Source organism: Arachis hypogaea, chromosome 20 (assembly GCF_003086295.3).
Source record: "Arachis hypogaea cultivar Tifrunner chromosome 20, arahy.Tifrunner.gnm2.J5K5, whole genome shotgun sequence".
Lineage (NCBI taxonomy): Eukaryota > Viridiplantae > Streptophyta > Magnoliopsida > Fabales > Fabaceae > Arachis > Arachis hypogaea.
The window spans coordinates 80,779,981-80,796,532 of record NC_092055.1 but is presented as its reverse complement, the minus strand read 5'-3'; the positions used below and the strand labels follow the sequence as shown (position 1 = coordinate 80,796,532).

General features: G+C 40.4%; 1 non-coding gene across 1 annotated transcript; it reads right to left on the bottom strand.

Annotated features, from left to right (window-relative positions):
• Positions 1-14,230: 14,230 nt before the first annotated feature.
• On the bottom strand, positions 14,231-14,337 carry LOC112788531 (small nucleolar RNA R71). The gene has a single exon (XR_003195890.1). It is a non-coding gene; the product is annotated as a small nucleolar RNA R71 (small nucleolar RNA).
• Positions 14,338-16,552: the final 2,215 nt, after the last annotated feature.

Here is a 16,552-nt window from a genome sequence, read left to right as displayed (position 1 = left end):
GCCCAAATGCTGCCTCTCCTGGGCGTTCAACGCCCAGCTGCTGCTTCTTTTTGGCGTTGAACGCCAGGAAGTCCTTTGTTACTGGGCGTTTTTCTGAACGCCCAGAATGCTGTAAATCTGGCGTTAAACGCCGAGAAAGAGCTTCTTTCTGGCGTTTAACGCCCAGATGGCTATCCTCGCTGGCGTTCAACGCCCAGTGGATGCTTCTGTTGGGCGTTGAATGCCCAAAACAGACTTTTACTGGCGTTTTCTTGCCAGTGAGCTCTTTTTCTCTGCTTTGTGTGCAGAATCCTTCTGTAACCCTGTGAACTTATGCAATTGATTCTTTACCTTGTTATCAATGAACTTTATATAAGCAAATAAAAATAAAAATAGGGCAAAATGTTTAGAGGATTGATGCCTCATGGCTGGGTTGCCTCCCAGCAAGCGCTTCTTTATTGTCTTTAGCTGGACCTTGCTGAGCTTTTAGTCCAGCTTCAGCCTTGAGCACTCTTGCTCAATATTGCCTTCAAGATAGTGCTTGATTCTCTGTCCATTGACAATGAACTTCTTATTAGAATCAATATCTTGAAGCTCCACATAACCATATGGTGATACACTTGTAATCACATATGGTCCCCTCCACCGGGACTTCAGTTTCCTGGGGAATAGCCTGAGCCTAGAGTTGAACAACAGAACCTTGTGTCCTGGTTCAAAGATTGTAGATGACAGCTTTCTGTCATGCCACTTTTTTTATTTTTCTTTATAAAGCTTGGCATTTTCGAAAGCAGTGAATCTGAATTCCTCTAGCTCATTTAGTTGGAGCAATCTTTTTTCTCCAGCTAATTTGGCATCAAAGTTCAGGAATCTGGTTGCCCAGTAGGCTTTATGTTCCAGTTCCACGGGCAGGTGACATGCCTTACCATAGACCAGTTGGTATGGAGAGGTCCCTATAGGAGTCTTGAATGCTGTTCTGTATGCCCACAGAGCATCATCCAAGCTTCTTGCCCAATCCTTTCTACGGGTATTTACAGTCCATTTTAGGATTCTTTTTAGCTCTCTGTTAGAGACTTCAGCTTGTCCATTAGTCTGTGGATGATATGGAGTCGCCACCTTGTGGCGAATCCCATCCGGACCATGGCAGAGTAAAGCTGTTTGTTGTAGAAGTGAGTGCCCCCATCACTGATTAGTACTCTAGGGACCCCAAACCTGCTGAAGATATTTTTCTGGAGGAACTTCAGCACTGTTTTAGTATCATTGGTGGGTGTGGCAATGGCCTCAACCCATTTTGACACATAGTCAATTGCCACCAGGATATAAGTGTTTGAGAATGATGGTGGGAAAGGTCCCATGAAGTCAATTCCCCATACGTCAAACAACTCAATCTCCAAGATTCCTTGCTGAGGCATGGCGTAACCATGAGGCAGATTACCAGCTCTTTGGCAACTGTCACAGTTACGTACAAACTCTCGGGAATCTTTATAGAGTGTGGGCCAATAGAAGCCACATTGGAGGACCTTGGTGGCTGTTCGCTCACCTCCGAAATGGCCTCCATATTGAGATCCATGGCAATGCCATAGGATCCTTTGTGCTTCTTCTCTAGGAACACACCTACGGATTATTCCGTCTGCACATCTCTTAAAGAGATAGGGTTCATCCCACAAGTAGTACTTTGCATTAGTGATTAATTTTTTCTTTTGTTGCCTGTTGTACTCTTTGGGTATGAACCTTGTAGCTTTATAGTTTGCAATATCAGCAAACCATGGTGTTTCCTGAATGGCAAATAAATGCTCATCCGGAAAAGTCTCAGAGATCTCAAGAAAGGGGGGGACGTCCCTTCTACTAGCTCTATTCGGGACAGATGATCAGCCACTTGGTTTTCTGTCCCTTTTCTGTCTCTTATTTCTATATCAAACTCTTGCTGAAGCAACACCCATCTGATGAGCCTGGGTTTTGAATCCTGCTTTGTGAGTAGATATTTAAGAGCAGCATGGTCAGTTTACACAATCACTTTTGATCCTACTAAGTATGATCTGAACTTGTCAATGGCATAAACCACTGCAAGTAATTCTTTTTCTGTGGTTGTGTAATTTTTCTGGGCATCATTTAAAACGCGACTAGCATAATAAATGACGTGCAGAAGTTTGTCATGCCTCTGTCCCAATACTGCACCAATGGCGTGATCACTGGCATCACACATTAGCTCAAATGGTAATGTCCAGTCTGGTGCCGAAATGACTGGTGCTGTGACCAACTTAGCTTTCAGCATTTCAAACGCCTGCAGACACTCTGTGTCAAACACAAATGGCGTGTCAGCAGCTAGCAAATTGCTTAGAGGTTTTGCAATTTTTGAAAAATCCTTTATAAACCTCCTATAGAATCCTGCATGCCCCAGAAAACTTCTGATTGCCTTAACATTGGCAGGTGGTGGTAATTTTTCAATTATCTCTATTTTTGCTTGATCCACCTCTATCCCTTTGTTTGAGATTTTATGCCCAAGGACAATCCCTTCAGTCACCATGAAGTGACATTTTTCCCAGTTTAAAACTAGGTTGGTCTCTTGGCATCTCTTCAAAACAAGTTTCAGGTGATCAAGACAGGAGCTGAATGAGTCTCCATATACTGAGAAGTCATCCATGAAGACTTCCAGAATTTTTTCTACCATATCAGAGAAGATAGAGAGCATGCATCTCTGGAAGGTTGCAGGCGCATTACACAGCCCAAATGGCATCCTTCTATAAGCAAACACTCCATATGGACATGTGAATGCTGTTTTCTCTTGATCTTGGAGATCTACTGCAATCTGGTTATAGCCTGAGTAGCCATCCAGAAAGCAGTAATAATCATGACCTGCCAGTCTTTCTAGCATCTGGTCTATGAATGCTAAAGGAAAATGATCCTTTCTGGTGGCTGTATTGAGCCTTCTGTAGTCAATACACATGTGCCATCCTGTAACTGTTCTTGTAGGAACCAGTTCATTTTTTTCATTATGAATCACTGTCATGCCTCCCTTTTTTGGGACGACTTGGACAGGGCTCACCCAGGGGCTATCAGAAATGGGATAAATAATCCCAGCCTCTAGTAATTTGGTGACCTCTTTCTGCACCACTTCCTTCATGGCTGGATTTAGCCGCCTCTGTGGTTGAACCACTGGTTTAGGATTATCCTCCAATAAGATTTTGTGCATGCATCTAGCTGGGCTTATGCCCTTAAGGTCACCTATGGACCACGCAAGAGCTGTCTTGTGTGTCCTTAGCACTTGAATAAGTGCTTCCTCTTCCTGTGGGTTTAAAGCAGAGCTTATGATCACTAGAAAAGTGTCACCTTCTCCCAGAAATACATATTTCAGGGATGGTGGTAATGGTTTGAGCTCGGGTTTAGGAGGTTTTTCCTCTTCCAGAGAAAATTTTAGAGGCTCTTTTATCTCCTCTGAATCCTCCAAATTAGGCTGAACATCTTTAAAGATGTCTTCCAACTCTAATTCGAGACTCTCAGCCATGTTGATCTCTTCTACCAAAGAGTCAATAAGATCAACTTTCATGCAGTCTTTTGATGTGTCTGGATGCTGCATGGCTTTGACAGCATTCAACTTAAACTCATCATCATTGACTCTCAGGGTTATTTCCCCTTGTTGGACATCAATGAGGGTTCGTCCAGTTGCTAGGAAGGGTCTTCCTAGAATGAGAGTGGCACTCTTGTGCTCCTCCATTTCCAGCACTACAAAGTCAGTGGGAAAGGCGAACGGCCCAACTATGACAATCATGTCTTCAATCACGCCTGATGGGTATTTTATGGAGACATCAGCAAGTTGGAGACATATCCGGGTTGGTTTAACTTCTTCAGTTAAGCCAAGCTTTCTGATAGTGGATGCAGGTATTAGGTTGATGCTTGCCCCAAGATTGCATAAAGCTGTCTTGGTGCAATTACCTTCTAATATGCATGGTATCAGAAAACTCCCAGGGTCTTTAAGCTTTTTAGGAAAGCTTTTTAGAATGACTGCACTGCATTCTTCAGTGAGGAGAACTCTTTCTGTTTCTCTCCAATCCTTTTTATGACTCAATATCTCTTTCATGAACTTGGCATAAGAAGGTATTTGCTCAAGTGCCTTTGCAAATGGAATCTTTATTTCAAGAGTTCTGAAATAATCTGCAAAGCGAGCAAATTGCTTATCCTGCTCCTCTTTCCAGAGTTTTTGAGGATAAGGTATCTTGGCTTTATATTCCTCAACCTTAGTTGCTGTAGGTTTATTGCCTACAGAAGTGGTTGAAGAAGCCTTTTTAGAGGGGTTGTCATCAGCACTTGTGTGTGTGTCTGATCCCTCACTGGCAATTGAGTGCCAGAGTTAGAAGCTGGAGTGACATGAGACGTCAACTCCTTGTCTGTTCTTGGCGTCTGAACGCCAGAACTGTGCCCATTTTGGGCATTCAGCGCCAGATCCTTGCTTGTTTCTGGCGTTGAACGCCAGTCCTTGCTTGTTACTGGCGTTGAACGCCAGTCTTGGGCATGGTCTGGGCGTTCAGCGCCAGCCTTCCACCAGATTGCTGGCGTTTTAATGCCAGAATTACTTTTCCCTGGGCTCTTACTGTCCTCAGGTGAATTTTGGGTGGTTTGCTCATTCCTTAGCTCTTTGCTGCCTTGAGGTGGGGTATTTAATATTTTCTCACTTCTTAATTAAACTGCTTGGCATTCTTCTGTTATTTGTCTTGACAGCTGCTGCTTTGTTTGCTTCAATTGTTCTTCCATATTTATATTAGTCATCCTTGTCTCTTGTAGTTTATCCTTGAATTCGGCTAACTGCTTTGTTAGAAAGTCCAATTGCTGATTGAATTCAACAGCTTGTTTTACAGGGCTGAGTTCAGTAGTCACTGTTTTAAACTCTTCTTTCATGGAAGGGTCACTGCTTAGGTACAGATGCTGATTCCTGGCAACTGTATCAATGAGCTCTTGAGCTTCTTCAATTGTCTTTCTCATGTGGATAGATCCACCAGCTGAGTAATCCAGAGACATCTGAGCTCCTTCTGCAAGCCCATAATAGAAGATGTCTAACTGAACCCACTCTGAAAATATTTCAGAGGGACATTTTCGTAGCATCTCTCTGTATCTCTCCCAGGCATTATAAAGAGATTCATTATCTCCTTGTTTGAAGCCTTGGATGTCCAGCCTTAGCTGTGTCATCCATTTTGGGGGAAAGTATTGATTCAGAAATTTTTCTGTCAACTGTTTCCATGTCCTTATGCTGGCCTTAGGTTGGTTATTTAACCACCTCTTAGCTTTATCTTTTACAGCAAACGGAAATAGTAATAGTCTGTAGACATCCTGATCTATTTCCTTATCATGTACTGTGTCAGCAATTTGTAAAAATTGTGCCAGAAACTCTGTAGGTTCTTCCTGTGGAAGACCGGAATACTGGCAGTTTTGCTGCACCATGATAATGAGCTGAGGATTCAACTCAAAGCTACTGACTCCAATGGAGGGTATGCAGATACTACTCCCATATGAAGCAGTAGAGGGATTAGCATATGACCCCAGAGTCCTCTTGGACTGTTCATTTCTACTCAGATCCATGATGGAGAAAGGGAGATGATGTCAAATAAAAAATTTATTTTTATTTATTTATTTATTCATTTACTTATTTAGAAAATAAATAAATTAAAATAAAGTAAAAAAAAATAGGTGAATATTTTCGAAAAAATTGAAGAGAGAGAAAGTGGTTAGGAAGTTTTAAACAAGATATGATTTGGAAAAGATTTTAAATTTTGAAAAAAAATCCGAATTTTTAGAAAATAATTTTTTAAAATTTGTTTTAGAAATAGAGAGAAAAGATATTATTGAATTTAGTGAGGAAAGAGAAAAACAATAAAATAGCACAAGATTTAAAATCTTTTAGATCTAATGCTCCTAGTTTTCGAAAATTTTGGAGGGAAAACACCAAGGAACACCAAACTTAAAAATTTTAAGATCAAGACACAAGGAAAACTCAAGAACACTTTGAAGACTCACAAGAACACAAGAACATGAAGGAAGAACACCAAACTTAAAATTTTTTAGAAAACCAAACTAAAATTTTCGAAAAACAAAGAAAAATCAACAAGGAAACACCAAACTTAAAGTTTGGCACAAAATTTAATAGAGAAAATATTATTTTTGAAAAAGATTTTAAAAAAGAGTGTACCAAACTGCCACGGACTTAGACCAACGCCCTAGCCAATTGGGCAGTAAATGTAACACTTGTTTTGAAGAAGGATATTTTTAACCAAGAATAATAATAAGAGACTCTAAACCAAAAAGAAAAATTTTCCTAATCTAAGCAACAAAATAAACCGTCAGTTGTTCAAACACGAACAATCCCCGGCAACGGCGCCAAAAACTTGGTGCACGAATTGTGAATCACACTTTTCACAACTCGTACCACTAACCAGCAAGTGTACTGGGTCGTCCAAGTAATACCTTACGTGAGTAAGGGTCGAATCCCATGGAGATTGTTGGTTTGAAGCAATCTATGGTTATCTTGCAATTCTTAGTCAGGAAGTCAATTATATTTATCAGTTGAATTGCGAATAAACAAGAGAGCATGGGTTAAAGGTTACTTGTTATGCAGTAATGGAGAATATGTTGGAGTTTTGGAGATGCTTTGTCTTCTGAATCTCTGCTTTCCTCTGTTTTCTGATTCACGCACGCACGTCCTTCTATGGCAAGCTGTGTGTTGGTGGATCACCGTTGTCAATGGCTACCATCCATCCTTCCAGTGAAAAGGGTCCAGGTGCGCTATCACCGCACGGCTGATCATCTGCAGGTTCTCAGTCGTACCGGAATAGGATTTACTATCCTTTTGCGTCTGTCACTACGCCCAGCACTCGCGAGTTTGAAGTTCGTCACAGTCATCCAATTCCTGAATCCTACTTGGAATACCACAGACAAGGTTTAGACTTCCCGGATTCTCATGAATGCCACCATCAATCTAGCTTATACCACGGAGATTCTGATTATGGAATTTAAGAGATATTGATTCAATCTGATGTAGAACGGAGGTGATTGTTAGACACACGTTCATGGATTGAGGAAGGTGATGAGTGTCACTGATCATCACCTTCTCCATAGCTAGGCGCGAATGGATATCTTAGATAGGAACACGCATGTTTGAATGGAAAACAGAATTACTTGCATTAATTCATCAAGGCACAGCAGAGCTCCTCACCCCCAACAATGGAGTTTAGAGACTCATGCCGTCAAAGAGTACAAAATTCAGATCTAAAATGTCATGAGATACAAAATAAATCTCTAAAAGTTGTTTAAATACTAAACTGGTAACCTAGCTTTACAGAAAATGAGTAGACTATGACAGATAGTGCAGAAATCCACTTCTGGGGCCCACTTGGTGTGTGCTGGGGCTGAGACTAAAGCTTCTCACGTGCCTGGGCTGTTTTGGGCGTTCAACGCCAGGTTGTAACCTGTTTCTGGCGTTGAACTCCACTTTGTAACCTGTTTCTGGCGCTGGACGCCAGACAGCAGCATGGAACTGGTGTTGAACGCCAGTTTACGTCATCTATCCTTGAGCAAAGTATGGACTATTATATATTTCTGGAAAGCCCTGGATGTCTAATTTCCAACACAATTGGAAGCGCGCCATTTGGACCCCTGTAGCTCCGGAAATTCCATTTTGAGTGCAGAGAGGTCAGAATCCAACAGCATCAGCAGTCCTTTTTCAGCCTGAATCAGATTTTTGCTCAGCTCCCTCAATTTCAGCCAGAAAATACCTGAAATTACAGAAAAACACACAAACTCATAGTAAAGTCCAGAAATATGAATTTTCCTAGAAACTAATGAGAATAAACTAAAAACTAACTAAAATATACTAAAATCTATATGAAATTAACCCCAAAAAGCGTATAAAATATTCGCTCATCAATTGCAATATCTCTTGATCCCAATGTTCAATTTATTTTTAGTTCTTACATTTACTTTTCTTGCCATTTTACTTTTCTGCACTTTATTTCTTTCTTTACTTTTATGCCATTTACATTTCCTTGTTGCTTATCACTCCAATCTGATTCGTCTAACTAGGATAATCAATTAACCATTGATTGCTTAATCCGTTAATCTATGTGGGATTCGACCTCACTCTTTTGTGAGTTATTACTTGACGACAATTCGGTATACTTGCCGAAGGGGAATTTATTGAGAGACAAGTTTTTCGTGCATCAAGTTTATGGCGCCGTTGCCGGGGATTAATTGTGATTAACAAACTACCGGTTGATTGATTTACTAGATTAGACACTTTTCTTTTGTCTTTATTTTCTTTTGTTACTTTATTTTATTTTGCTAACTAACTGTTTGTGATATTGCCTCACTGGGAATTTCCTCATCTGTGACAATGGAGATTCCAATTTCTTTTGGTGATTATTGTTTGAGACAAAGCTTTCTGCAGGAAAGAAATGAGCATCCATCATATTTTAGTCAATCAAACTTCATGGGAAACTCTCCACCACCACAGAATGATTCACTTTACTATGCTCATGGTGGGTGGAAGTATCAAGAACATGAAATGGGGTACTTTCCCCAGCCACAAAATGGTCCATATTTTCGTGAAATTGATCACTACTCAAGTTGTGGCTGGGAAGATCAAAATTAAAGAGATTTCACTCATTCATACCCCATTCATCAAGAGCCATCACCTCTCAATTATCCAACCTCAAGAATCATACCACTTTCAGAACACACAAGCACAAAACAACCAATTCCATTCACAAGCCAACCCCGACCAACCATTACAACCTACCCAACCTCCTTTAGATAGAGTTGCTAGGATGGAACTCATCATTGAAGAACTCAAAAAAAGTAGAGAAGAAGATAGACTCTCTAGGATAGAACTCCTCCTTGAAGAAATAATAAAGACAAACGAAGAGGAGAAAATAGCAAAAAGGGACCATGAAGAAAAATTGAGGCAGAATGCACAACTCTATTCTGAAGAACAATTCATTGAAGAGCTGAGATCACAAAGGGAGACCACTTCACTCTCTCCAGAAATAGAAGAGTTCATTCAAAGGTCAAGAATAAGGGAGGAAGTCAATCAAGGGAATCCACACTCTAATGAAATAGAGAGTTGCATAGAGGGTGAGTTCATTGAACCACCAATTCAAGAAGATCTTGATGAAGAGGATGCTCCAAACATCATACAATACCCAAATCCTGAAATCAAGGTGGTGAAGGCAATCAACATGAGCACTAAAAAGAGGATGGTGACCAAGAAAAGAAGGACAATATCCATGAAGAAGAAAAGGTCAACTAAAAGCCATCCCACTCCTACCCCAACAAGCAAGTTTACATAAGCTAACAACAAAAGAAATCTTGCTGGGGAGAGGCACTCAAAACAAGGGGCATTAACTGACTCCTCTTTCCTCTTGAGGTCATTCCTCTTAACAAACTGGAAGAAGAGGAAGAAACTCATGAACAACATGTCAAGCTAATGACATTAAAAAAGTGCTTATTGGGAGGCAACCCAACCGTAGGTAACATTTCCTTGCTTTGCTTAGTTCACTTTCAATAATTTGGCATATGATTGCATTCTAAGTTTGGTGTTTCCGTGCAACAATTTGATTTTCAATCTCCACTGGGTACTTGCAACATTCTAAATTGAAAGTGTCACACTAAGTTTGGTGTTGCCACTTAACTTTCATGCAAAGTACCATGCCAACACCACTTATTAATGCAATCAAAATGTCTCTGTTTGTATCTGTTGTGCCTTTATTGTACCCTTAATCTTGCTTGCTGAAACACATGCATACTCACGCTTTTTTCTAAGACACTCATGATCCATCATAGACCCCATCACCACTGTTTTAATTGTTGCTTGAGTATAAGCAATCATTCTAAGTTTGGTGTGGGAAGGGGAAGAATAGGAGGAAAAGGGCAACAACAATGAAGATGAACTACAAGGTAGTAAAGTTCCTTTTTCCTCTTACTTATTTCCAGCACTTTAAATTGCATGATTGTCTTCTATTTTCTTTGTATGCATGTGTGATTACTCCTTATGAATAAGCATAATTTGATATTTGATTTATAACATGTTGCTATGATATCATGATTATCATCTTGAATTTTACTTGCACCCAATATCTCTAAGAATGCAACAAAGAAATCATTCTTTTGAAAGGAAAATGTTGAAGAATTTTATAAATCTTGGGGCAAGCAAAAGATTAAGAGGAGTGGAGGTTCTGATTGTATGATTGTGTATTGAGGTTGCATGTTTGTGAAAACTTGCATGGGAGCTCATAGACAAGAATTGAAATTTAGAAAAGTATTATGGAATTTCTCAAACATCTATTGATCCAAGAAGCAGCAACAAAAGAAAACAAAAGAATAAGAAAAACAAAGAACAAGCCCAAGGCTCTGAGCATCAATTACTATGAAGAAAAAGAAAGAAACAAGAACTCAAAGAGTTATTGTCCTAGTTAAATGCTTGTGGTGGATTTGTGTCAAAGAAATAGGCTTGAGCAAGTATATCCTAAGGGGTGCTTCAACACCTAATACCTTAGACTAACTGGTTTGGAAGTATTGATTGAAAGCTTATCTTAAAAAGCCGCTTTGAGACATGGTACCTAGAGTCGAGGCCAAGATACAAAAAGAAAAGAAAAATGCTAGAAAATAAGTGCTGCTTCAAAGGTGACAATCTATAAAGAGGATTCCATAATATCATTTGAATGAAAGTTCTAAGATCTAAGACTTCCAAAATGTAAGGACTAATGAGCACTGGAATCCTTGCATAAGCATACAAATTAGAGTTAACCCCACTGTCACTTATTCACTTCACCCACTAAGGCATCATAAGCAATTCTTCAATGCATTCCAATTAAGAGAATTCTTTGTGCATAGTTTTTTTTTCTTGCTTAGGGACAAGCAAGATTTAAGTTTGGTGTTGTGATGCCAGGGCATCTTGGCTAGTTTTACTAGCCATTTTTTGTATGTTTTAGGTTGGTTTCATGCATTTTCTTAGGAAATAAGCAAGTATTTGGTTGAAAATGCATTCATACCATGATTCAAGCAAACATTGTGAATTTTGAATGATTTCATGAGAATTATGCATGAATTGAATGATAAAATGGATGATGCATGATCCCATGATTAAGAGCAAGACTTTGATGCACTTTGTTTGATTGATTTCAGGTAAGAAGAAGTAGAGAAGAGCCACTAACGTGGAAGGAAGGAAAGTTGGAACGTTAGTGGGAACGTTAATGGCATCAACTTTGAAGAAGGAGCAGCGTTAGTGGCAAAAGTGAGTGCCAATAACACTAGCGAAGGTGCAAGAAGACCCACGTTAGTCTCCACGTTAGTTACATTAACGTGGGAACTAACGTGGAAGGAAAGGGAGATGCCAACATTAGTGGAAAAGGTGATCTCCACTAACGTTTGCGAAGCAAAAAGACCCACGTTAGCTTCCACGTTAACTACATTAACGTGGGAACTAACGTGGAAGGAAAGGGAGATGCCAAAGTTAGTGGAAAAGGTGATCTCCACTAACGTTTGCGAAGCAAAAAGACCCACGTTAACTACATTAACGTGGTAGTTAACGTGGGCAAAAGTCTCACCCAGCAGCCTGACCATGCCTTCTTCAAACAAGAATAACTTGAGCCACAAAGCTCCAAATGAGGTGATTCTAGTGGCATTGAAAAGTAGGATTCCAGAGCTTTCCAAGCATATATGGCACTACATGGTGGACACTAAATTTGAGGGAGAAAACCTGCCCCGAAAGTGCAAAGATGAACATGGTATCAACCTGTAGTAAGGCCAGCTGACCTCTTCACCTTCCAAGAAGTATAACTCGAGTTGTAGAGCTCCAAATGATGCGCTTCCAAAGGCGTTGGAAAGTAGACATCCAGGGCTTTCCAACAATATATAATAGTATGGGGTAGACATTAAGTTGAGCTTCAGAAACTGGCAATTTTCAGCCCCTGATCGCGGACGTTATTGGCACTCACGTTTGCCAATAACGCCAGCCACTATACCAGCAACCCTGTCCCCTTCAAAAGAGCATAACTTGAGTTACAGAGGTCCAATTGAGGTAATTCTAGTTGAGTTAGAAAGCTGACATTCAGAGCTTTCCAACCATATATAATACTCTATAGTGGGCATGAAATTGGAGCACAAACCAGAGGCATCTTTTAAGCCCCAAAAATACTAACTGGGTAGCAAGTGTGACGTTAGCCACACTAACTTCAGCACAAACGCCACACTTATAGCGTTAGTGTGGCTAACGTTAGCACTGACATTAGCACCTGGACCTCAACTTGATTCTCTTTCAAGGACCACCCAACCTCAAGGAAGCAAGCCCACAAGTGTCAACCAATCAAGGCCACAAGAAGCATCTAGAATAGGAATTTTCATTTAATTGTAAATTGCTTTTAATTTTGTAATTTAGGAGAGCCTATATAAGGGCCTTAGCTTTTACATTCAAAGGAGATTATTCTGGAAGGGGGGATTAGAGAGGGGTCTCCGGACTCCCTCCCCTCACACACTTTTCCTTTTATTTCTTTTCTTTGTACTTTTCATTCATGAATTTTGAAGTTTCAATTTTAGTTTTAATCTTCATCTTTACTTTTCTGCACTTTCTTTCTTTTCTTTTTTGTAGAGCAATGATCAACTAACTTTTTTCATTGGGTTAGAGAGCTCTATTATGATTCAATGGATCAATTGTAGTTCTTATTCTTCTTCTTCTATCTTTTCTCTTGATTTTACTAGAAAGCTTTCAATCTTCATCCAATTGGGTAGTTATCTTGGAAAAGAAGCTATTCATACTTGGATCTCTTCTAAACCTTGGAAGAGGAATGAAGAGATCATGCTAGAAATGCTTTCTCATGTTGGACCAAATTGGGGTTGGATGGGTATGTGACTATAACCCTACCAACACTTGATTTGGGAAAGCATGTGGTATAATCAGTGACCATACTTCATCTCTTCTCATGAGCAATTGATCAAGATTTGAGAGATTGAATTACAAGGAATTGTAATTCGATCACTTAAGATTGCCAAAGAGATCAATGAACGCATTGATTGAGGAAGAGATGAGAATGAACTTGATCCGGAGGATTGAAATATCTCTTAATCCCAATGTTCATTTTATTTTTAGTTCTTACATTTACTTTTCTTGCCATTTTACTTTTCTACACTTTATTGCTTTCTTTACTTTTGTGCCATTTACATTTCCTGTTGCTTATCACTACAATATGAATCGTCTGACTAGGATAATTAATTAACCATTGATTGCTTAATCCGTTAATCTCTGTGGGATTCGACCTCACTCTTTTATGAGTTATTACTTGACGACAATTCGGTATACTTGCCGAAGGAAATTTGTTGATAGACAAGTTTCCATGCGTATCAAGTTTATGGCGCTGTTACCGGGGATTGATTTTGAATCAACAATGATTAAATTGGAGGATAACTAGATTGAGCATTTTTAGTTTGTTTGATTTAATTTTCTGTTTGAGTAAATTACTTTCAGTTTTAGTTAATTTCTTCCCCTCCCCCTACTTTTTCATTTTTTTTAGTTATTTACAATTCAGTTCACTGACCCACTAACTGTTTGATATATTGCATCACTCACACTAACAGTAATTCTAACAGAAATACTTCCTGCATCTATTTTCCTTGCTTGTGCTTTGTTGGTTGTATGACAGGGAGAAGAAGCGGGGCTTCAACTTCTTTTGATTCAGAACCTGAGAGGACCTTCCTCAGATTAAGAAGGGAAGCAAGAGAAAAACGAGTAGTCTGTGCCGAGGAAGAGGAGGAATACTTTGAACTAAACATGGAAAAAAATATGGAAAACCATCATGAAGAAGAGGCTCACAACCATGGCAGAGAAGGTCGAGCAAATCATGCTGGGGAGGAGAGAAGAGTTTTAGGCTCTTACATCAATCCAAACCCAGGAAACTGTGGAAGTAGCATTCAAAAGCCGACCATCCATGCCAATAATTTTGAACTAAAACCGCAGCTCATCACCCTTGTTCAGAACAACTGTTCGTTCGGAGGAGGAGTCCAAGAAAACCCCAATCAACATCTAACCACCTTCATAAGGATATGTGACACGGTGAAGTCTAATAGTGTTCATCCTGACGCCTATAGACTGCTCTTATTTCCATTCTCACTCAAGGATAAGGCAGCCAAGTGGCTGGAGTCTTTTCCGAAGGAGAGTTTGACAACTTGGGAAGATGTGGTGAACAAATTTTTAGCCAGATTCTATCCTCCCCAAAGAATCAACAGGATGAGAGCTGAGGTCCAAACTTTCAGGCAACAAGATGGTGAGACTCTATATGAAGCATGGGAGAGGTTCAAGGATCTGACAAGGAGGTGTCCACCAGATATGTTCAATGAATAGGTGCAGCTACACATTTTCTATGAAGGCCTTTCTTATGAATCAAAGAAAGCAGTAGACCACTCATCCGGGGGATCTCTGAACAAGAAGAAGACCATTGAGGAGGCCATAGATGTCATTGAAACTGTAGCAGAAAATGACTATTTCTATGCTTCTGAAAGAGGGAACACTAGAGGAGTGATGGAGCTAAACAATGTAGATGCTCTACTGGCCCAAAATAAGCTCATTACCAAGCAGCTGGCTGACCTCACCAAGAAGATGGAGAGGAACCAAGTAGCAACAATCACCACTTCATCAGCAACCCAAGAAAGAGTGAATGAAGAAGCAGAGGGTAGTCAGGAGCAAGCCAACTACATTGGGAATTCATCTAGGCAAAACCATGATCCATACTCCAAGACCTACAACCCTGGATAGAGGAATCACCCAAACTTTGGGTGGGGGAATCAACAAGATCAAGGCCAAGATCAAAGACGTCACAACCCTAACAACAATGCAGCTCACCAACAATTCACACAGAGAACATATCAACACCACCATGACAACACCTCTCCACATCCATATCAAAACCAAAATAACATTTCTCATCCCTCCACCTCTAATCCCAATCCACCATCATTTGATGACAGACTCTCAAGGATTGAGAATCTACTTGAAGGCATAGGCAAAGAGATTCAAGACAACAAAGCGTTCAAGGAGGAAGTGCGAGCAAATTTTAAAAACCAGGGAGACACCATCAAGAGGTTAGAATCTCAAGTAGGGTATCTCTCTGAGCATATTCCCAAACCTATAGATGGATTCCCAAGTGACACAGAGAAAAATCCGAGAGGAGAAACAAAGAAAGTAAGATGGGAAGATTGCAAGATGGTCACTATAAGTGATAAGGAGACTGAGGACAAGCCAAACAAGCCGTCAGAATAACCTGGAGATACCTCAGCAGAGGAGAAGGAAAAAGATCACCAAGAACCAAAAATCTCACAACAGGAGCTGCTAAGACTCTATGCACCCTTTCCTCAACTACTCAATGGTGCTGTGGAGAAGAGAATATACTCAAGATTTCTTGACTTGTTTGCATCTCTGCATGTAAACATACCATTCATCAAGACCATCCAACAAATGCCTGCATACATCAAGTATATGAAGGAACTGCTTCCCAGGAAAAGCTCACTCAAGGGAGGCCAAACTATAGTGATAAACAAGGAGTGCAGCGCCCTCATTCAACCAGAGTTGCCTACAAAAAGAAAGGACCCAGGGAGTTTTCACATACCCTGTGTCATAGGAGAAACAATGTTTGATAGAGCACTCTGCGATTTGGGAGCAAGCATCAACTTAATGCCCTTGTCCCTTGTGAAGAGGCTGCAGATCAATGAGATAATGCCCACAGATGTAGTCATCAGGCTGGCTGACAAAACTCAAAAACAAGCAATAGGAGTGGTGGAAAATGTGTTGGTAAAGGTTGGGAAATACTTCCTCCCAGCAGACTTTGTCATATTGGACATGGAAGAGAATTAGACTCACCCAATCATATTGGGAAGACCATTCCTAACTACAGCCAGAGCACTCATAGATGTGGAGCGAGAGGAGCTAATTTTGAGGATCCATGATGAACAGCTCACCTTCACTATTTTCAAACACTCACAAGAAGCAGATCAAGAGAACAAGGAACCAAGGAAGGATAACAGTGAGATACTGAAGGAAGAGATGAGTACTGAAGAACAACAAGCTCATCCGGAGATTCCCTTGGTTGATGGACAAGGAAACAAGCAGTTGTCACAGCTCAAGGAAAAGCTGGAAGAACCTAAACCACCAGAGGCATGTGAAGACAACATCAAAATTTCCTTAGAAGAAGAGGCCACAAAGAGTAAGACAACATCACAAGGAACAAAGAAGAAGGTACCAAGGAGGTGGAGGAACAAAAAGATCCCTACAGAGGACTTCTCTCCAGGGGATAAAGTGATCTCAGCTTACTTCCCAGATATCCCCCCTGATCTCCCCACTGTGCCATCTCAGCTACCTAAGGTCTTCGCTATCAACAGAGTTCTCTCCTTGGAACATGTAGAGATCATTGATACAACTACTGGATATAGGTCTACTGCCAGAGGAGAAGACTTGAAGCACTATCGACCTCCCTGATGAAGGCGAAACGTCAAGCTAGTGACTCTAAGGAAGCGCTTCATAGGAGGCAACCCACGTTTTATATGCTTTTAGAAA